This window comes from Pseudophryne corroboree, chromosome 6 (genome assembly GCF_028390025.1).
Source record: "Pseudophryne corroboree isolate aPseCor3 chromosome 6, aPseCor3.hap2, whole genome shotgun sequence".
NCBI lineage: Eukaryota > Metazoa > Chordata > Amphibia > Anura > Myobatrachidae > Pseudophryne > Pseudophryne corroboree.
This window is the reverse complement of record NC_086449.1, coordinates 415,133,372-415,156,787: the sequence shown is the minus strand read 5'-3', so window position 1 is coordinate 415,156,787 and position 23,416 is coordinate 415,133,372. Positions and strand designations below refer to the sequence as shown.

Sequence of the window (23,416 nt, the reverse complement as noted above, 5' to 3'; positions counted from 1 at the left end):
CTTCTTGTTTAAACATTTAATAGTTTGTGGCTCTTTACAGTGCTATCAACAGTTCAAAGCCACTGGTGTTAAGTAGATATAATCATTTGCTATACTATTGCCCATGAATTATTCTGACCTATTTACAGTTATGTTTGTAAAATTTGTATGATATCCCTTCATGTTGTGATGCACAATGGCAGTGTAAAGTTCTCTATCTTTTCTTGTTACTCTTGGAACCAATAATCTGACATCAACACCCACATACACCCTCGGTCAAGCTGGCATGTCTCCAGAGAAACAATTGTTGGACACAGTGTCTTTGGCATGTTGGAAACTGCTTACCCACATAAATGTGCTTTTATATAAAGCTCTGATGGCCCATAGCTACTTGTTACTGGGCAGTATAGTTCAGGAGTATCTGTCATATGCTATACTTTGACAACATTTGCAATGACAAATGTGAAAAAAAGCATAATTTATATTATATTTATAAATTGTGCCAACATTTTCTGAAATGTGTAACTAAATATCTGAAAACTATTTGTTTCCCTTACCTCCCACTGTCTTTTTTCCTCCCTTCCCTCTTGCAAAAATTAAAAAATTCCATTGGCTCTTCTGTTGGGTTCATTTCTAGCACTACAAGATCTCCAAATATTAGCCTGTTCTGTATTTTTAATGTATGTTCTTCTTTTCTTGGTCTATCTGAAGACTTTTATGAGCTGTATTGTTTCTCTGCTAATTTATAAAAAAAATTAAACAAAATATATGAAAACTATATTGGGGGTATCCAATTAGCTGCACTAATTTTTTGCTTGATAATTGTGCTTTTTAACCCGATGGTCTGTATCGGACAATTTAATTATAGCCCATTTTTATCGGACGATAAATTACGTGTTTTCGGCTGATAAAACATGGGATCTGGGATAAGTGGCTCTGGCGGCTGGTTATTGGAGATTATGCATTGCATGTTTTAGCATAATCCCCGATAACTGTTGGCTGTCGGGGTTGATTGGATAGCTTCCGGCGAATCCATTAGCCATGGTAAATTACTACAGCTAATTGTATACTGCTCTATATGTGCTCTATGGGGCTCGTCTTCAGTTTGCTGGCTGTTGGGATACCAGCGCACAGTATACCAGCGCCGGAATCCCAACAGCCGGCATACCAACACCTTTTATCCCTCTTGGGGGTCCACAACCCCCCCTGGAGGGAGAATACTGTAGATAGCGGCCATCGGCATACCATACTATACCCGTTCTATGGATGTCATGTATATGTTTTAAAATAATTGTATTTTTTTTTTCTTTACTGTGACTTTCCTTTGAATGATGAAAACTGTACTTCATTTTTATGGTTACATATCAGTTTAAATTCATATACAGTTTTGTAGAAACTACTTTTTTTATATTGCTCCCCTTTTTTTAATACTTTTTGTGTGAGGCATTCATTATTTTTACTTACTGTGAATCACCGTGAGAAACAACAGGGTTACAGCCAACAAGTTCTCGTGTTTCTTCCAATTACACAGCATTTGGACAGAAATGTATTTATTTTATAGATTTATTTTGTTCTTTATTTATAAGGTGTGGGTGTGATGAGACTATCAACTCTTTGCTCAGAGAAAGTATCACACAATGAGCAAAAGTGCAATAGCTGGCTCTAGCAGAATGAATCACAAAAGTAGCACATTTTTTTATGTAATAATATGTGTGGGATTAACTTCAAACGAAATAAGACCTATCCATTGAATATATTCCACCACATGCATAATCTCTTTAATTTTACATACTGTATACCGAGAAATATAATATGCATGTATGTATGTGACCTAACTGCATATTGCTAAAGCAAATATATTACATTATTTTTCCTCTAGTAGATACAGAAGAATGAGAACATCTTAGTCATATCCTGTACACACACACATTCCAGCATTTTACGCAACCAAAGAATTGATATAGCTTCACTATACAATCAATCACACTATGCTTCTCACTACCTCAGCATTGGCGTCTTGATCTATTCAGCCATTATGTCTGGGTCTCCACTGGTTTTGTACTATAGAGCTAGAAAATTAACTTTGCTTGTCATTGTATAATAGTGGCAAAAAGAGAGTGTGATTGGGAGGTCCAATCATAAGCCGCTAACTCTTGATTGCAGCTCATGATTGGTCCCTCATCTCAAACCTCCCTCTGTGGCTTATGGCTTGGGCTGTAATAGGGTGACCATATTATTCCTTTTACCTGGGACACTCATGGATGACACAGGTTCTGTGGCTGATTAAAACCAGCTGAAATGTAGGCTTGTAGTCAGCCAGCCACAGAACCTGTGTAATCCATGAGCATCCCAGGTAAAAGGGGATAATATGGTCACCCTAGCTGTAAGAACAAATGGAGTAGCACCGGGAAAATAACTGCTTGGAGTAGTATAGTGTAGAGAGAGGTTATGTAACATTAAGTAACAGTCAGATGGCAGTGCAGCTTTAACCTTTGCTTTCTTTCTAAGCAGGTACAGGTACAGTTACAAACATGTATGCAATCAGCAGTGCTTAATGTGTATATAAACAGAAGTGACACTAAAAAACTTGTGACAAATGCTAGGAGCACATTAAAAGTTATGGGCCCTGAAAATCATTAACACTTATTACTATGGAACAACAGCAGGATTGAGCTTTGGTTAGCATTTAGAGAACATGTGCCGAGTTTCTCTGTTAAAAACCCTATATTTTGCAACTAAAACAAATATATTTTTACTAAATGATTTTACACCTGAGAATGTCTGAGTTTTATATATATGGAAGACAAGACCTGAGCTTCAACACCTTAGAAGTTGTTGGTGAGCAGTCCAGATGGAAATCATGGGGGAAAAGTTTCCCCTTAAAGCAAAATAGTATATAGGAAGTTTTTTTGGCACAGATGAGCCAAGAACGACAAAAAAATTACTAAGGGTTCACTATGTATAATTTAACATTCTTACAACTAAATGTACAGTATAAAACTTTTAATGAGAAGACTGACATTTTTGTTGTTGATATTATAGTAATTCTTACTGACACTGAATGTCACTTTAATAAAAGCAATTCTGCCAGCAATAATATTGCCTTTGACATTATTTCATGATCAAAATCAGTTTAAAAAACGGCAAAATTGACAGATTGGGAATAGACGCCATAAAGCACTAGAAATCACAATGACATAAATGACTCAATGTATAGCCAATGGACTTTAGCAAGGGGGAAATTTACTTTGCCACGGTAATTTACAGCATCTAATTGATCCCCTACGTGCTATCCTATCAGCTCCGAAAACCGGACATATTGGGGATTTGTTTTCACCTGCTTGGAGGTAGTTGAAAATAAATCCCTGATGTTGGCCATGAAAACACATGGATCCAGAAGTTATACCAGATCATATGTGTTTTTAGCCCAAAAACAGTTTTTTGTTCTTTTTTTTGTTTGTTTGTTTGGTGAGCTGCGATTAAACTGCCCCTAAAAAAAATATTGGGGAAAAAAGCGCAGTAAAGCCATTTTTTTTGCATCCAAATTTTTAGGTCACAATTGAATTCCTACCTTTCTGGATTAGACAAGGGGGTATCAAAAGAGAATGCTTAATGCTCTAACACATGCTTCATAGGCGTTCTGCCTGCTTCATCAGAGTAGTAATAATGAAGGATCAAGTGGGGAGAGTTTGGGATGCCAAATGATCCTGCTGAGGAGACATCATAGATAGGTAATTGCTGAAAGAATTAATTTTATTTACTGACATTCCTTGTCAGGAAGAGTTACTGTACTGTCAACAAAAAATGTCACCCTTCTCACCAAAATTGGTTTTATACATCCAGAACTAAGAACATTCAATAATACACAGTGTACATTATTATATTTTCTTTTATCTTTCCCCAGTAGACATGTACCAAAGAGACCTAGCCACTATTGATATTTATAAATAGCTGATGTCCACTAGCTTACTTCTCATGGTGAACTGTGAGAAGCTAATTGTTACATTGTACTTGCTGATTATAAACTTAAAATAAGCAAAACTGGAAACTTGTGCATTTAGAAAGTGAATAATAGGCCCCAGTAGTAAAATCTTAAAATGGTAGTCTGAGAATTAGTTTATTTGCCAAATATTTGAAAATTGTATGTTCTCTGTCATAGCTGGGATGAAAATATTGGCAAAAAAAGTGATAACACAAACAATGTTGACATTAATTGGTTTCATATTCATTCAAAGCATACACACATATCTATTTTTTGTTTTTAAATACTGTTTGCCTACCCAATGGAACTAATATTTTGTTAAGCTATATAAGGATTTGTTTTGGTAGTATATTCATAGGTATCATAAAGGTAACACTGACAAAAGACAAAATAAAACAATTTTCTATGATTTGGTGCAACTTTGTACATTAAACGGAAAATGTAATTAGCTACTGTAGTTCATTTACATATAAGAATACGAAATGCTTTCAGTACCAAAAACTTAATACTTTTATAGTGCTCAAGAAATATTACATTCATTAAGTTTTAAAGGAGAAGCTTTTCCCGTTTGCCCGATATTCCCTTGTACAACTTTATTGCACATAAAAGAATACATTTTTAAGGTTACCAGTAAGGAGACAGAGGGACAAATTTGTGAAGACAAAGATGAAAGTATTTTTTGTGGCCTCATGTTAATTCTGAATGGGTCTATTCATGGTAGCAGTGAAAAGTGTGGAGAAGGGAGCCAGTGGAGAAGTATGGCAACCATTCTGCTGCTACGTAAAATTTTATAGAATGCATTTTATAAATGTTTCCTCAACGCTGATTGGTTGCCATGGGCAACTTCTTCAGACTCACTTATCCACTCTTTTCACTGCTTCATGAATATACCTCATAGATTTTGCATAAGCATAATAACTGTATCTCATTATTGCAGAATTTTTATAGGACATGTTCAATATTATTGATGGCATTAGAGAGGATTAGTATTGCTGCAGTATGTCACATGTCCAGAGCAACAAAAGAATCCATATAGAAAATGTTCGCTTGGTTGGGTGTGACAAACAAGTTTTCTACACTAGCAAAGGAACAGTACAACATTTTCTCATTACAAAGACAGGCATCAATTAGAACCTTCATAATGACTTGCCACATCATGATATACCTTTATATGACACTGGCAAAAAAGACTTGATTATATGCCTCAAATACAGTGCTCTATATTGCTATGTAAAGGAGTCTAGTAAAGTCCAGAAAGCAGTTAAAATTGAAGCAACGTTTTGCTACAATAACAGTAAAACATGGAACTATTAAAGACTGATATTTCTTTTTTGATTAATTCAGATATCCACCCCGTGTTTCTGTATATTTCACCTACAAAAAAAGACATAACTGACTACAAATTTCAATATTTAGCTTTCTAATGGCTGCTCCAATGAATTCAATTAATCTTGAAAGACTTCATTGGCTCTGCCTCATCATCAAAAACAAGCTATAGCAGTTTCTTTATCAGTAAGAAGCACATGTTCAGCTGTAATGTGGGAGCGGGCATTGGAGAAATATAAAGAATGACTCTCCTTTATTCCCTCAAGGGAGGTTTTACTACTGGAGCTGACAGCAGAGGAGAGCACAGTTACCAGTTACTCAGGTCTATTATTGAACAACACTGTCTAATTCCGTTTCCACAAGTTTTCATTACATTATCCAGTTATCACTTGCAAATATGCATAATATCCAATAATTTATTTCCACCAGCCTTTGAGGTATGTTTATAGTTACTTCTATTTCTAGTTTATTTGGCTGTTTTGAAATACCTTAAAATGTATCTAACTTTTTTTGTACTTTTATTAATAATCCAGGATCAACCTTTTCATGTAAGATTTCATAATATTTCCTATTAACACCTTTTCAGCAATATTTCCATCCTATTAACACTTCTTTAATCAAGTTAACTTCAGACAGGATGTGCTGGCTGTTACAAAAAGTATTCCATGAAAAGTTATGCACTTTACAGCAAGCCTGTTTCCATCACTCTGGGGGCTTCCCAGCACTCTCCGAACAGGGTTTCTCCAAGAAAGCCCAATTCCCTAGCACCAAAAGTGAGTGGTGGAATCTCTGCATTGATGGGTTGGTATGGGTGACCGGCAGTTGGGATACCGCCGGTCACCATACCAACGCCGGGATCCTGGCGTTTAGATTGCCAACGGGGGTCTTTCCACCGGGCGGGATTCCGCAATCGGTATAGTGACTGGCGGTCTCCCACCCACCGGTCACATAACCGCATGCCGCATTGATCTGTATTTGTTTCCACTTGGAATCTATATGTATTATACTTAAAGTCACTGCTACCAAATACAGTATATGTAAGAAAGACTTCATGGCCATCTGCAGAAAGACTTTAAAACTTTAATTATGCATAAAGATTGACAACTTGTCACAATTTAGCACATTCTGGGGCATATACAGTATATCACAATCCGCATTTTTAGTGCAGATGTTATACATATTTTTAGAGTAAATTCATCACGTGAAAATTAACATTTTCATACGGGGAGGGTTAGGGTTAGGCACCCACAAGGAAGGGTTAGGGTAGGGAAAAGGTGAGGGTTACGGGGCTTACTGGAGGACTGTCAGGATTATGATAGGCGGGATGCCAGTGTCAGTATGCTGACCACTGGCATCCCCTCCATCGGTCATTCATACTGATACCATCTGGGAGTACTTAATATTTGTGGGTTCTACCCAAAAATGTCTGTTATATTCATAACTACTACAATGGTACAAAGATATGACCATAGCTTTATCTATCCATAATAGAGTTTGTTTTGGGTTGGTGTGATACTTGGGTCTGGATACAGTCGTATAGCTAAATTTTCCAGTAGCTGAAGTTAAGTATATCTATAGAATTATGGGGTCTATTTACTAAGCCTTGGATGGAGATAAAGTGGATGGGGATAAAGTACCAGTCAGTCAGCTCCCAACTGCCATTTTTCAAACCCAGCCTGTCACATGACAGTTAGGAGCTGATTATCTGGTACTTTATCTCCGTCCACCTGACCTCCGTACAAGGCTTAGTAAATTTGACCCCTATGTTCCTACCACTATGCTTTGCAACAGGTACAGTATTCTTAGGGTGATGTGCAGTGTTAGGCTTCTGACATAAAGAGCTCTCAGCATGAAACAAAACAGATCAGTCATGGCTAAATCAGCCCATAGAGTTTTCTTCCACTCAGTTCTCTTTGTGGTTTGACAATGCACTTTCTGGAAACACTATTTAATTTAATGTTAATTATTTTCTTCAACAATGATTTTCTCTTGGCCACCCCTCAATAAAGAGGCAATTGTACAACAAAAAGTTTCTCAGATCACTGCCATGGAAAGCTCTATAACTCAGTCAGAGTTGTCATAAGCCTATTGGAGGCCTCCCTAACAAGTGCACTTGTCGCATGGATGCTCAGTTGTGACAGCTGACAGTTATAGACAAATTCAAAGCTGTGCAATATTCTTTCCATTTCTTTATCATGCACTTACTGTAAAAGTGATCTGGCGCATACGAAAAATATATTTTATCTTTATACTGCTTTCAATATCATTTCCTTGGCTTTGATTGTTTTTTATTATTATTTTAATCTTTGTAGTAAACTTCTCATTTGAGAATACACTTCCTAGTGTGAGACCTCATGCAGACAGGTATATTCAATTTTAAATAATCTGAAACACTTTGTACACAGGTATTGAAACATATGATCAGAAGATGACAATGGCCTGATGCAGATGTGGTTGTATTGTGTAGCAGCAGTGATGCACATATATGGTAACGCAGCAGGGGGCGCCTGATTTTATATACAGTGGGGCAAAAAAGTATTTGGACAGCCACTGATTGTGCAAGTTGACCCACTTAAAAAGATGAGAGAGGTCTGTAATTTCCATCATAGGTACACTTCAACTGTGAGAGACAGAATCTGGAAAATCACATTGTATGATTTTGAAACAATTTATTTGTATATTCTTGTGGAAAATAAATATCTGGACACCTGCAAAGCAGCAAGTTTTCTGGCTCTCACAGACCTGTTACTTCTTCTTCAAGAAGCTCTTCAATCTTCCACTCATTACCTGTATTAATGGCACCTGTTTGAACTGGTTATCTGTATAAAAGACACCTGTCCACACCCTCAAACAGTCAGACTGCTACCTCTCCACCATGGCCAAGACCAGAGAGCTGTCTAAAGACACCAGGGACAAAATTGTAGAGCTGCACAAGCCTGGGATAAGCTACTCAACAATAGGCAAGCAGCTTGGTGAGAAGAGATCAACTGTTGGCGCAATTATTAAAAAATGGAAGAAATACAAGATCACTGACAATCCCCCTCGACCTGGGTCTCCATGCAAAATCTCACCTCGTGGGGTATCAATGATCTTGAGAACGGTGAGGAATCAGCCCAGAACTACACAGGGGGACCTGGTCAATGACCTCAAGAGAGCTGGGACCACAGTCACAAAGGTTACCATTAGTAACACACTACGCCATCATGGATTGAAATCCTGCAGTGCCCGAAAGTTCCCCCTGCTTAAACCAGCACATGTCCAGGCCCATCTAAAGTTTGCCAGTGACCATCTGGATGATCCAGAGGAGGATTGGGAGAATGTAATGTGGTCAGATGAGAGCAAAATCGAACTTTTTGGTATAAACTCTACTCGCCATGTTTGGAGGGAGAAGAATGATGAATAGCATCCCAAGAACACCATACTCACTGTGAAGCATGGGGGTGGAAACATCATGCTTTGGGGCTGCTTTTCTGCAAAGGGGACAGGACGACTGATCCGTATTAAGGAGAGGATGAATGGGGCCATGTATCGTGAGATTTTGGGCAAAAGCCTCCTTCACTCAGTAAGACCATTGAAGATGGAATGTGGCTGGGTCTTCCAGCATGACAATGACCCCAAACACACTGCACGGGCAACTAAGGAGTGGCTCCGTAAGAAGCATTTCAAGGTCCTGGAGTGGCCTAGCCAGTCTCCAGACCTCAACCCAATAGAAAATCTATAAAGGGAGTTGAAAGTCTGTGTTGCCCGGCGACAGCCCCAAAACATGACAGATCTAGAGAAGATCTGCATGGAAGAGTGGGCCAAAATACCTGCTACAGTGTGTGCAAACCTGGTCAAGAACTACAGGAAACGTTTGACCTCTGTAATTGCCAACCGAGGTTGTATTACAAAGTATTGAGTTAAACTTTTTGATTCTCCAAATATTTATTTTCCGCAAGCATATACCAATAAATTGTTTAAAAATCATACAATGTGATTTCCTAGTTGTTGTTTTTTTCCAGATTCTGTCTCTCACAGTTGAAGTGTACCTGTGATGGAAATTACAGACCTCTCTCATCTTTTTAAGTGGGTCAACTTGCACAATCGGTGGCTGTCCAAATACTTTTTTGCCCCACTGTATGTATACAACAAAATCACACAAAAATTATCAATGGAAATCAAATTTATTAACCCATGGAGGTCTGGATTTGGAGTCACACTCAAAATGAAAGTGGAAAAACACACTACAGGCTGATCCAACTTTGATGTAATGTCCTTAAAACAAGTCAAAATGAGGCTAAGTAGTGTGTGTGGCCTCCACGTGCCTGTATGACCTCCCTACAACGCCTGGGCATGCTCCTGGTGAGGTGGCGGATGGTCTCCTGAGGGATCTCCTCCCAGACCTGGACTAAAGCATCCGCCAACTCCTGGACAGTCTGTGGTGCAACATGGCGTTGGTGGATGGAGCAAGACATGATGTCTCAGATGTACTCAATTGGATTAAGTTCTGGGGAACGGGCAGGCCAGTCCATAGCATCAATGCCTTCGTCTTGCAGGAACTGCTGACACACTCCAGCCACATGAGGTCTAGCACTGTCTTGCATTAGGAGGAACCCAGGGCAAACCGCACCAGCATATGGTCTCACAAGGGGTCTGAGGATCTCATCTCGGTACCTGATGGCAGTCAGGCTACCTCTGGCGAGCACATGGAGGGCTGTGTGGCCCCCCACAGAAATGCCACCCCACACCATTACTGACCCACTGCCAAACCGGTCATGCTGGAGGATGTTGCAGGCAGCAGAACTTTCTCCTTGGCGTCTCCAGACTCTGTCACGTCTGTCACATGTGCTCAGTGAGAACCTGCTTTCATTTGTGAAGAGCACAAGGCGCCAGTGGTGAATTTGCCAACCTTGGTGTTCTCTGGCAAAGGCCAAACGTCCTGCACGGTATTGGGCTGTAAGCACAACCCCCACCTGTGGACGTCGGGCCCTCATACCACCCTCATGGAGTCTGTTTCTGATCGTTTGAGTAGACACATGCACATTTGTGGCTTGCTGGAGGTTATTTTGCAGGGCTCTGGCAGTGCTCCTCCTGTTCCTCCTTGCACAAAGACGGAGGTAGCAGTCCTGCTGCTGGGTTGTTGCCCTCCTACGGCCTCCTCCACATCTCCTGATGTACTGGCCTGTCTCCTGGTAGCGCCTCCATGCTCTGGACACTACGCTGACAGACACAGCAAACCTTCTTGCCACAGCTCGCATTGATGTGCCATCCTGGATGAGCTGCACTTCCTGAGCCACTTTGTGTGGGTTGCAGACTCCATCTCATGCTATCACTAGAGTGAAAGCACCGCCAGCTTTCAAAAGTGACCAAAACAGCAGCCAGAAAGCATAGGAGCTGAGAAGTGGTCTGTGGTCACCACCTGCAGAACAACTCCTTTATTGGGGGTGTCTTGCTAATTGCCTATAATTTCCACCTGTTGTCTATTCCACTTGCACAACAGCATGTGAAATTGATTGTCAATCAGTGTTGCTTCCTAAGTGGACAGTTTGATTTCACAGAAGTGTGATTGTTTAAGTGTTCCCTTTATTTTTTTGAGCAGTGTATATACATATATATATATACACATATGTAGATTCCTACTGGATGCATTTGTGATCTGATGCTGCATTCAAGGACACAGCATCAGATCATTTGTGACACCATTGGCCAGTTGCATGACCCATGGGGTCACACAAGTCGGGCCGCCATAGCTTCTACCAAGAGGCCATGAAATCTCAGTTAGAAGACGGATATCCTGGCCTCAAAACACATCCGTTTTGGGAAACGGAGGTCATTGCTGCCCCTCCCAGCCCCCAAAACACTGCACACTGTCAATCACTTGACGTCTGCAGATGAAGTCTGTCCATCAACGCAAGACTGATTCTGCTCAGTATGGGTCCTGCAATGCACAAAGTGCTGAACATTGGTACTTTGCGACATGTGACGCAACAGCAGTGGGATCTGAATCAGGCACAATGTGCCATGTACTGCCAGGAAGGGCTGCCATCAAAATACCATACTAATAAAATGAAATAATATCCAATATGGCCACCACACAAATCTGGTTGACTACCACTCAGGCTACAGTAGGTACTTAAATTAGTGTGTGCGCACTCTAAAGTGGTATTGTAAATAGACACTTGTTTGCTAATATAAGAACTAATTCAGAGGTGGTCTTTAGTGCAACCTGCATTTCTTTTTGGCTGCAACTTGCTCTTTTTGTTAGTCCACATACATATATTTCTATTATTCACGTCTTTCTTTCAGGCAAATTTATTTCTGTAATTTACTGAAAGTGAAATGTGATACAAAAAATAAATCTGTCATAATTATGATGACTGTATGTATGGAGAAAAGCACTCTATGAGGCAGATTAAATTTTTTGCGGATCTTACTGCGCAGCTGCAGCTCTCCCCTGAGCTATTCAATTACTGCTCATCATCCTGCGCAGTAAGCCCTGAGAAATACAGGATTTTGCATCACAGCCTTAGGAGCTGCAAGGAAAACAACTGGCATTAAGTGCTCCCTCTGGGACTCACTGCACAGGGTAATATTATAGCTTTGTCTGCTTAACCCGGGAGCTATAAGTTAATGTGTGTTAGCTACAGGCTTACCGCATGTGGAAATTGACAAATAACTGAATGGCGGTTAAACTTGAGTTGCAGCGGCCTGACTTGGTAGCACTGAGCGTCTTAACATGTGACTTTTTCCATTAAAATGTGCCTTATTCGCAAACAATGCAAATAAGGTGCACGCACAGCCTATACTGATTAAAATGATATGTGGCATGCCTATACTCTGTGTGCACCTGCATCTGTATCTGCATACAAATTGCTACGTTATAGTGATTTCCTAGAAAACACCGTAACGTACCATTTCGTATGCAGATACAGCCACAGATGCAGAGAGAATACAGGCGTCATTATAATTAGCTTGTGCGCACTAGTCACATAGCGATACAAATAAGACGCATTTTCAGCAAAGAAAGACACCTGACGATAAAGGAGTTGCACGACAACTGTGAGCTCACTCACACCAGGCATCTCCTGCTACATGGCACATTGAGGCAAGCTGTATGAGGACACATCTATAAGTTTTGACAAAATATGATTTTTTTTTGTCTTGGGTTAATTTATATTAACATCAATATATACAGTGCATCCGGAAAGTATTCACAGCGCTTCACTTTTTCCACATTTTGCTATGTTACATGTCCAATCAACTGAATTTACCACAGGGTAGACTCCAAATAAGCTGCAGGAACATCTCAAGGATGACCAGTGGAAACAGGATGCACCTGAGCTCAGTTTTGAGATTCATGGCAAAGGCTGTGAATACTTATGTACATGTGATTTCTTAGTTTTTTTTTCACATTGTCATTATGGGGAATTGTATGTAGAATTTTCAGGGGAAAAATAGGATTTTAATTACCTACCGGTAAATCCTTTTATTGTAGTCCGTAGGGGATACTGGGAATCCAATTAGTACCATGGGGTATAGACGGGTCCACTTGGAGCCATGGGCACTATAGAAGTTTATGCCCCTCCTACCAGACTCAGGTCTAGAAAACTGTGCCCGAGGAGACGGACATACTTTGAGAGAAGGATATAGAAAAAGGAAAGTGGTGAGAATTCAAACCAGCACAACCAGAACAAGAGGAAAGGCATGCTAACCAAACTTACAAACCGGGACAGCAACAGCTGAACCAAACAACATTACTTAACCAAGTAAGAGCAGGAAGAACGAAGCACCGGACGGGCACCCAGTATCCCCTACGAACTATGAGAAAAGGATTTACCGGTAGGTAATTAAAATTCTATTTTCTCTTACGTCCCCCGGGTACAGGTCGTGTCTGCTGAGGAAGTCTGCTTCCGAGTTGTCTACTCCCGGAATGAAAATCGGCGACAATGCCACGGCGTGCCTTTCCGCCCAGAGGAGAATTCTTGATACCTCTGACATTGCGGCTCTGCTTTTCGTTCCACCCTGTCGGTTTATGAACGTTACCACCGTCACATTGACCGACTGGACCTGAATGGCCTGATCCTGAAGAAGAGATGAGGCCTGCAGAAGGGCGTTGTAGATAGCCGAGTTCCAGTATGTTTATTGAAAGGACGACTTCCTGACTTGACCATATTCCCTGAAACTGTACCCCGCGGGTGACTGCACCACAACCTCTGAGGCTTGCGTCTGTGGTTAGCAGAATCCAATTCTGAATCCCGAACCTCCGACCCTAGACGAGGTGAGAAGTTTGCAGCCACCACAGGAGGGATATCCTGGCTTTTGGTGACAGCCAAATCCTCTGGTGCATGTGAAGATGCGATCCGGACAATTTGTCCAACAGATCCAGCTGGAAGGGCCTCGCATGAAACCTTCCGTACTGAATTGCTTCGTAAGAAGCCACCATTTTCCCCAGAAGGCGTATGCAGAGATGTCCTGAGATCCGGGTCGGCTTCAAGATGGCCCGAACAATCGACTGGATTACCAATGCCTTCTCCAATTGAAGGAACACCTTCTGAGACTCAGTGTTCAATATCATTCCCAGGAAATGAAGTCTCTGTGTTGGTTCTAGGTGAGATTTTGGTAGGTTCAGAATCCACCCATGATCCAGGAGCAGTTTGGTTGAGATACCAATATTCTCTAACAACTGCTCCCTGGACGGTGCCTTTATCAGAAGATCATCCAGGTACGGAATTATGGGGGTCATTCCGAGTTGTTCGCTCGCTAGCAGATTTTAGCAGCATTGCACACGCTAGGCCGCCGCCCTCTGGGAGTGTATCTTAGCTTAGCAGAATTGCGAACGAAAGATTAGCAGAATTGCGAATAGAAATTTCTTAGCAGTTTCTGAGTAGCTCGAGACTTACTCCTACACTGCGATCAGCTCAGCCCGTTTCGTTCCTGGTTTGACGTCACAAACACGCCCGGCGTTCGGTCAGCTACTCCCCCATTTCTCCAGACACTCCCGCGTTTTATCCTGACACGCCTGCGTTTTTCCGCACACTCCCAGAAAACGGTCAGTTTCCGCCCAGAAACACCCACTTCCTGTCAATCTCACTCCGATCACTTCAACGATGAAAATTCTTCGTTATGACGTGAGTAAACCTACTAAGTTTTGTGCTAAAATACTTAGCAATGCGCATTGCGTACCTTGGGGGTAATTCCAAGTTGATCGCAGCAGGATTTTTGATAGCAATTGGGCAAAACCATGTGCACTGCAGGGGGGGCAGATATAACATTTGCAGAGAGAGTTAGATTTGGGTGGGTTATTTTATTTCTGCGTAGGGTAAATACTGGCTGCTTTATTTTTACACTGCAAATTAGATTGCAGATTGAACACACCCCACCCAAATCTAACTCTCTCTGCACATGTTATATCTGCCTCCCCTGCAGTGCACATGGTTTTGCCCAATTGCCAACAAAAATCCTGCTGCGATCAACTTGGAATTACCCCCTATGCGCATGCGCATTTTTGCCTTAATCGCTCCGTTGCGAAAATCGTCAACAAGCGAACAACTCGGAATGACCCCCAATGTTCACTCCTTGTTTGTGGAGTAGAATCATCATCTCTCCCATCACTTTGGTGAACACTCTCGGTGCTGTGGAGAGACTAAATGGCAGGGCCTGGAACTGGTAGTGACAGTCCTATAGTGCGAACCATAGATAAGCCTAATGAGGCAGCCAGATTAGAATATGAAGGTACGTATTCTTGATATACAGAGACACTAGTAATTCTCCCTCTTCCAGACCTGAAATCACTGCTCTCAGAGACTCCATCTTGAATTTTAACACTTGTAAGTACGGGTTCAACGACTTGAGGTTCAGAATCGGTCTTACCGAACCGTCCGGTTTCAGTACTACAAACAAGACGGAATAGTAACCCTTGTTTTGTAGATGAGGTGGAACTGGAACAATGACCTGGGTCTGTATTTGTTTTTGAATGGCATCCTGTAAGGTTATTCCTGCCTCTTGTGAAACTGGTAAGCCTGATTTGAAGAATCTGTGAGGTGGGAGCTCCTGTAACTGCAGTCTGTAGCCCTGGGATATAAGGTCTGTGACCCAGGGATCCTGGCACGATCTTGTCCAGATGTGACTGAAGAATCTTAGCCGGACTCCCACCCGCCTGTCTTCCAGGCATCGCAGTCCACCGTCATGCGGAAGATTTTGAGGAAGCAGAGCCCTGTTCCTGCAATCGCTGGTTTGTGTGGTTTACCTCTAGTACCTCTGACGGTGGTAGAAGAACCTCCGGCCTTGCCCCTAAGCTTGGCAGTCCAAAAGGACCGTAAATTGAGTACTGAGTAGGCCTTCCTAGCTGGCAGAGCTGCAGAAGGTACGTATGTGGACTTACCCGCAGTAGCCTGGAAGATCCACTTGTTGAGTTTATCTCTAAATAAGGCATCACCTGCAAAAGGCAGGCCTTCCACGCCTTTCCTGGAGTCTGCCATAGCTGTAGTGCGTGCACTAAGCAAACCTATCTCTTTTATGGCTTATACCATAAAGTTTGCAGAGTCCTGTATATGTTGCAGGAGTAAAACAATTTCCTCTTGAGGTAAGGTTCTAACCCCTCAATTAAATTACCTGACAATTTAGCAATGGTTCGCGTAATCCACTCACATGCTATAGTGGGTCTCTGGGCCACCCCAGCAGCTGTATACAAAGATTTGTGTGTAGTCTCAATCTTGCGATCAGCCGCGCCTTTCAGGGAGGCTGCACCAGGGACAGGTAATACAATTTTACGTGCGAGCCTGGAGACTGATCCATCCATTATCGGTGTATTTTCACATTTTTACCTATACTCAGGAGGAAAAGGAAAAGATGAGAACAACCGCCTAGGAGTTTGAAATTTCTTATCTGGATTATCCCACGGTTCTTCAAACAGGGTATTTACTTCCTTTGACACAGGAAAAGAGAGCCACTATACCCTGCGACAGAGTAACCTCCCCTACCTCTATGTCCACCTCACCTTCCTCCATTTCTCATGTTTCATTTCTCATCCTTCATCCTTTATTTTGCGGACAAATGGTAGAGGACTGAGATGCTGGTCTGGGTACTGAGTCTTTTTTCATAAACTCAGACATAGACTGTCTTAAGTATTGCGTCTCATTCTCATTACGATATAATTTAGTAGACATGATGGAAATCTGTTATGCACACCAGTGCCAGCAGGAATGTACTGGTGTCTGAACGGTGAGGGATGCAAAACAAATGAACTCACAGACAGACTGGGGAATATGACATTACATACACAGAAGGTGATAGGGTAACAAAATAAACACAAAGTGAACAGAGAAGCCCAAAGGCTAAGAAACTGGGTGTCTCCCTAGTATTAGGAATGCTCAGATGGAAAGAAGCGAGATGTAGTGATTTAATACGTAGAGAACCCGAAATGCTGTTGCTAAGGGCAACAGCAAAACCCTAAAGGGTTACCAACGGGTGTGGCAGTAAACTCCTTGGTCAGAGATGGAATAATAGACACAAGGAGAGTCTCCACAATCCTAGTCCTCACTTGCAGTGCACTGGTTCAGCTTACTGCCACTAAACTGACACCTGAACACCTTGCACAGTGAGAAAGGATTTTGGCAGGCAAGTCTGAGAATACAGCCGCAAACTTGCTAGGTTCACAGAGTAGCAAAAGAACCCCAGCAGGTTAAACGACTGACTCCAGTCTTACTGCTAGGTCTGGATTGGCAGAGTGTAATACCAAATCCAAAGGCCTATTTGCAGTAAGCAACAAACAAATACAAAGTTTACACAGTACTAGCTAGCTTTCAGGAACTGACTAACCAACAAAGATTCAGCAGCATCTGCCTAACCTGAGAAGAGGGTTTATATAGCAGGTGCTGTCCACGCCCCACTCAGACCTCACAGACTGTGAGCACAAAAACCAGCACCGGATCCCCTGCCGTGCACAGAGCCTGTAACCACTGCACAGCAAAAGACCCGAACCGGAGTCTCTGCTACGCTCAGGTTACTCTGCTAGCACTTGTCTCCCGGTTGCCATGATGACGTGGCAGCACAGAGCAGGAGACCCTAACAGTACCCCCCCTCTGACGAGGGGTCAAAGAACCACTACCACCGGGTTTATCGGGGAACTGCGAGAAGAAAGAGCGTAACAGTCTGGGGGCATGAAGATCACAACTGCGCACCCACGACCGCTCCTCCGGGCCATACCCCTTCCAATGCACCAAAAATGACAGCCGACCCCGAACCATCTTGGAGTCAAGAATCCTTTCAACAACAAACTCCCTCTGGCCACGTATCAGAAGAGGGGAAGGTCTTCCACTGGAAGAAGGATTACTAATCGCCCGTTTTAAAAGGGAACAATGAAATGTTTTATTGATACCCAAAGAACGGGGTAGATCTAACTGAAATGCCACCGGATTGATAACCCTAGTGATCTTATAAGGACCGATGAACCGGGGGCCTAACTTATGAGATGGCTGTCTCAACTTCAAATTCTTGGTAGACAACCAGACGAAGTCTCCTAATTTGAAGCTGCAGGGTCTTTTCCGCTTATCAAAAACCCTTTTGGTCACTAATGACACAGACACAAGGGCTTTCTTCACTTTCCTCCAAATACCTCTAAGGACCGAAACCACAGAGGAACCACCAGGCGTAGAGTCCAGGGGGTCAAAAGAATTGGCCTTAGGATGATGCCCATACACACAAAGGAAGGGAGAGATCCCTGTAGCAGAGTGAGCCGCATTGTTATAGGCAAACTCCGCCATGGACAGATGAGCCACCCAGTCAGTCTGACACTTGGAGACATAACACCTGAGGAACTGCTCCAAGGACTGGTTCACCCTTTCAGTCTGCCCATTAGACTGCGGATGGTAGCCTGACGACAAGCTGACAGAAATCTGGAGATCGGAACAAAATGCCCTCCAGAATTTGGCCACAAACTGGAATTTGCGGTCAGAGACCACATCAAGTGGCAACCCATGGAGGCGCACAACATGCAGCATAAATAATTCAGACAGGCGTCTGGCCGATGGCAGCCCAACCAATGGAACGAAGTGCGCCATCTTTGAAAACCTGTCAACGACAACCCAGATGGCTGTCATCCCCGAGAATTTGGGCAAGTCCACCACAAAATCCATTGAAATGTGGGTCCATGGCTTAGATGGAATAGAGAGTGGATGTAATGGGCCAACAGGAACCCCTCTAGGAGTCTTATTTCGGGCACAGATGTCACATGCCCGAACCCACTGATCCACATCCCTAGCCACCGAGGGCCACCACACCGCCCTAGATAGCCACTCCCGAGTTCTGGCAATACCCGGGTGACCTGCCGACTTCTTGGCATGGAATTCCAGGAACACTCGCTGTCTTAACCTAGGAGGCACAAACAAAAGACCTACCGGAAGGTCTGGAGGAGCCTGCTCCTGTGCTCTAAGGACTAATGACAAGATGTCCTGGGTAATGCCCACTTTAATACATGATGGGGACACAATGGGCAATGGCTCCTCGGTGGTCTCCTGGATTGGAGCAAAACTCTGCGAGAGCGCATCAGCCTTGATGTTTTTTGACCCAGGGCGATATGTTATCAAAAAATTAAAGCGAGCAAAAAACAAAGCCCATCGTGCCTGCCTGGCATTGAGGCGCTTCGCTGACTCTAAATATGCCAAATTCTTATGGTCGGTGAGAATCGAGACCACAAACTTAGCCCCCTTAAGCCAGTGTCTCCACTCCTCGAGTGCATCCTAAATAGCCAACAATTCCCGGTTACCCACGTCATAATTCATCTCGGCAGGTGAAAATTTACGGGAAAAGAAAGCACAGGGATGAAGGCGATTATCAGACACCCCCATCTGAGAGAGCACTGCCCCAATACCCATCTCAGAGGCATCCACCTCCACCACAAAAGGACGCTCTGGATCTGGGTGTCGCAGCACCTTGGCCGAGACAAATGCCCTTTTGAGACGGGCAAAAGCGGCTTTGGCCTCACAAGACCAGTGAGCAACATCCGCCCCTTTCTTAGTGAGTGCCACCAAGGGCGCCACTATAGACGAAAATCCAGCGATTAATCGTCTATAAAAATTCGCAAAGCCCAGAAAACGCTGAAGCGCCTTCAAACTAGTGGGTTGCACCCAATCCAGGACTGCCTGTACCTTGGAACCCTCCATTTGGAAACCTTCTGGGGAGATAATATATCCTAGAAATGTGATTTGTTGAACTTCAAATTCGCACTTCTCCAGCTTTGCCCCAAGCCGGTGGTCTCTGAGTTTCTGGAGGACTAAGCGTACATGCTTCCGATGTTCCTCCAGGGAATGGGAGAAGATTAGGATGTCATCTAAGTATACAACTAAGAATCTATCCAAATATTCCCTGAGCACATCGTTCATGAAGTCCTGGAAGACTGCCGGGGCATTACAGAGCCCAAAAGGCATCACCAAATATTCATAATGCCCTGAGTGGGTATCAAAGGCAGTCTTCCATTCATCCCCCTCTCTTATTCGGATTAGATTGTACGCACCGCGTAGGTCAATCTTAGAAAAAATGGTGGCAGTACGAAGCTGGTCAAACAAGACCTGGCAAACTTAGCTGCGAAAGCCTGACTGGAAGGCTCAAGCAACTCCTGAAACAATCAGTACCCCAACTAAGAATCTCCCCAGAGACCCAGTCAAATTGAGGATTGTGGGCCCTTAACCAGGGTAACCCCAACACCAATGGGGCAAAAGTACAGACAGTCACATAAAAGGACAATTTTTCAGAGTGTGTGGCTCCAATAAACAAAGAAATCTGGCTAGTGCAAGAGGTAATTTTACCCTGGGATAATGGTTCCCCGTTTAACCCACAAATCTCAATTTCCGATGCCAAGGGTACTAAGGGAACAGAGTGTTTCAGGGCGAATTGGCGGTCCATAAAACCCCGTCGGCCCCACTGTCCACAAAGGCCTCAGTCTTGACAGTTTGACCGAGGATCTTCAAGGTCACCGGAATGATAAAAGTCTTCTTGGGAAATTCCGACTTCTGACCTGACAGGATATTTCCCATCACCCTCAGGCCCTGAAGTTTTCTGGCTTTTCTGGGCATGATACTACCACATGACCTTTATTCCCACAGTACAAACATAACCCCTGCTGTCTCCTCCGCGTCTTCTCACGCGAGGAGAGGCGGGTAGCCCCAATCTGCATAGGCTCCTCGGAAAATTCCTCAGAGTCTGAGGTTCCCTTGGGAAAGAAGGAAACCTCGGTCTCCCTTTCAAGCCTGCGCTCTCTCAGCCGTCTATTCACCCGAATGGATAACTGCATGAGCTGATCCAAGCTATCAGGCAAGGGATATTGTACCAGTTGGTCTTTTAACTGGTTAGAAAGACCTCTTCGGTACTGGTGTCTCAGGGCTGGGTCATTCCACTGGGTATCATGGGCCAACCTCCGAAACTCCGTACAATAAACCTCAACTGGCCTTCGCCCTTGCTTAAGGATCGAAATCTGAGCCTCGGCTGAGGCCGTCTTGTCAGGGTCATCATACAACATGCCCAGTGCCGTAAAAAAAGCATCAACACTTTTAAGCGACGGACAGTCAGGCTGCAACCCATATGCCCAGACCTGTGGGTCTCCTTGTAGCAAGGAAATCACTATGCCCACCCGCTGAATCTCCGACCCAGAAGACTGAGGCCTAAGCTGGAAATATAGCTTGCAGCTCTCCTTGAAACAAAAGAACTGCGAGCGATCTCCAGAAAAACGATCCAGGAGATTTACTTTCGGCTCCTTAACCCCTGAAGGTACTGCTGCTGAGGGAGCTCCGCCAGCGGCCTGCGAGGTGTGCATTTTAATGGACAAATCATTAAATTGTCGAGTCAGGACCTGCACCTGATCGACCACCTGTTGCAAAGTATTTTGAGGGGTATGCTCCATATTCCCACAAAATTTCAACAGGAGTATTGGACTGTCTTAAGTATTGCGTCTCATTCTCATTACGATATAATTTAGTAGACATGATGGAAATCTGTTATGCACACCAGTGCCAGCAGGAATGTACTGGTGTCTGAACGGTGAGGGATGCAAAACAAATGAACTCACAGACAGACTGGGGAATATGACATTACATACACAGAAGGTGATAGGGTAACAAAATAAACACAAAGTGAACAGAGAAGCCCAAAGGCTAAGAAACTGGGTGTCTCCCTAGTATTAGGAATGCTCAGATGGAAAGAAGCGAGATGTAGTGATTTAATACGTAGAGAACCCGAAATGCTGTTGCTAAGGGCAACAGCAAAACCCTAAAGGGTTACCAACGGGTGTGGCAGTAAACTCCTTGGTCAGAGATGGAATAATAGACACAAGGAGAGTCTCCACAATCCTAGTCCTCACTTGCAGTGCACTGGTTCAGCTTACTGCCACCTGAACACCTTGCACAGTGAGAAAGGATTTTGGCAGGCAAGTCTGAGAATACAGCCGCAAACTTGCTAGGTTCACAGAGTAGCAAAAGAACCCAAGCAGGTTAAACGACTGACTCCAGTCTTACTGCTAGGTCTGGATTGGCAGCTACGCTCAGGTTACTCCGCTAGCACTTGTCTCCCGGTTGCCATGACGACGTGGCAGAACAGAGCAGGAGACCCTAACAAAATCATTCCCCTAATGGAGTCCAGCCATGCTGGTTCTGCCCCACTAGCCTGGGAAGGGATACTACACTGAGTACACACTAGGGAACCCCCTGGAGAAGAGGAACACTGTGCCTTACATGAAACACACTCTTTGCCTGACATACTGCAGAAGTGATAGCACACAGACAGGAAAAGGTTAAAAGCACAATTAACCCACAGAGAGCCCTTCCTGAGAGACACAGAGGGAGTATGGAACCAGCACACGGCGCCATTATCACTAATGCCTAGCTTAGCTGGGTCGCAGATTAAGTACCTAGATTAGGGACTTATTACACTAGTAAATCGCTCCCCCCTGCTATGACCCCCTGGTACCACTGAAGTAAACTGGAGATACTCCGTAGGAGGTTAAGGTCCCTGTCAGTCAACGTCTTTGTCAGCTGCAGTAGGGAAAATGGCGCTTGGGAGCTGCTGGATCCGCTCATAGTGAAGCCCCGCCCGTTCAATGGCGCACGGTCTTCCCGCTCTTTTTTATACTGGCATAGTGTCTAAGTGCATAAAATGGAGACATTCCCCTTTTATGGCTGTACTGCCAGTCTGGGTACTGTGTACACTACAGTATACTCAGGAGATTCATTCCGCCCCACGTAGAAGCCGTGCATCTCCGTCCCCTTATGCTGACATAATGGCCGGCGACCCGCTAACCCGGGACGCCAGCTTAGTACTCACCACTCCTCATTCTTCTTGCTGTTAGGGGTGGCGGCGTGCTGCAGGAATGTACGCTTGCCGTGGTGGGGCTTGCGAATATATCCATATTCCTAACTTTTGAACCGCTGTAAAAATTATTGTTTTTTAAAAACAGTACACACTATGTTGCTTTTATCTTCTCTTTACATGCTCGGTTTCTAAGTGTCATCAGCCTGAAAGTATTTGAAGCTAAGTTGCTATTTATTTTTTTAATAACTACACCTGACTGCACAGGTTTTATTCACCAACACTATTTGGCGCTTTTATTTACTCCATTTTTCTATCTTTATTCACATACTGTATAAGAGCTGCCACTCATTCACTGATGAGGTGTGTTGTGTAAAGAAACTATTCTTGACCCCGGTTGTTCTATTAGATATACACAGGCGCTGTTCTTCACTACTCTCATATATATATATATATATATATATATACATATCTCGAGGATGACAATAAGTAAATATATCATGTGTGGGATCATATTGTTCAGTAATCCGGTGGGTATGAGGATACTGTCTCATATTGCGGCAATAAGTTATTAGTAATACCGGATTTATGTATGAGAATGTGGTGGGTTTAACTGGTCTTGGGGCGGGAACTCAGATGTAAAGAACAGTAATCACAGCTCAGGACTTAGCCATCGCCCACCATTTGAACTGACCAATGATCCCCAGTGCTCAGGATATGTCCCACCCCCGGACAAATGGAAGAAGAGCATACATTTCCTATTGTATTGTGTTTTGAACCATTATATAAAAACAAGTCCTCCTGGCCGGTCTCAGGTTAATTCTCTGAAGGTCATCTAGCCTTACTGACTGAGGACCG

The 23,416-nt window shown here is 43.4% G+C and overlaps 1 protein-coding gene across 3 annotated transcripts in view; it reads right to left on the bottom strand.

The window, feature by feature from the left end:
• Window positions 1–23,416, bottom strand: part of PCLO (piccolo presynaptic cytomatrix protein) — a 447,385-nt gene that overhangs the window by 368,546 nt on the left and 55,423 nt on the right. The gene's annotated exons all lie outside the window — the stretch shown is intronic.